Consider the following 730-nt stretch of genomic DNA (forward strand, 5'->3'; position numbering starts at 1 on the left):
GATGGGGGGGGGTAAAAGGGCCCGATCCGGGCGGGGGGGGGGGAGTTGAGCTGTGGGGGTGCGGGGGGAGGGTGAGAGTCGGCGGGGGGTTGCACGGGGGGGGGGGGGTCATTGGGGCGGGAAATCTTTGAACTGTTTTGTGTAGCCAGGAAATTCCCTCCCCGCGTGGAGGTCAGTTCACTGAATCCGTCCCTGTTTGTGCCACTGTCCCTCCCACATACAAAAGTCTGTCAAGTTTCCCCCCCTTTCTCTTGTTATACACACCTGGCTATAAAAATCCAGGGAGATTACCCCCCTCCCCACATGATCAGCTCTCTGATCTCCCCCGATAGTGCCCTGGTCTCACCCATACTTCTCAAGTGTCAATTTAAAATCGCTCCAATGTGGCAGTTTTTTTCTCACCCATTTTATCTGCAGCGATTTGTCCACATTTGGGTGGGGAAATTGCGTTGCCCTGGGTCAGTCCCCCAGCCACATGGCAAGCCCCTGGCGTGGGGGGGAGGGGGGGGTGAGATGCCCTTTCTCTGCCAGGGCGGGGACGGGAGGAGGCATGTGTCCCCCATGGGAGAATTATCGCTGGGACCCCGGTTTCCCACTCCCACATCCTTACTCCCGTAAACTAATCCTAGCCCTGTTTCCCCCCCCAGCCCTCAAGTTTACCAGTCACCTGCTTGTTCCCCACCGAGCTGCCCTCCACTTATCTTTATCCAGGGGAGCCTTCCAGCATCCC

The sequence above is a fragment of the Mauremys mutica genome, unplaced genomic scaffold (assembly GCF_020497125.1).
Source record: "Mauremys mutica isolate MM-2020 ecotype Southern unplaced genomic scaffold, ASM2049712v1 Super-Scaffold_100583, whole genome shotgun sequence".
In the NCBI taxonomy this organism is placed as follows: Eukaryota; Metazoa; Chordata; order Testudines; family Geoemydidae; genus Mauremys; species Mauremys mutica.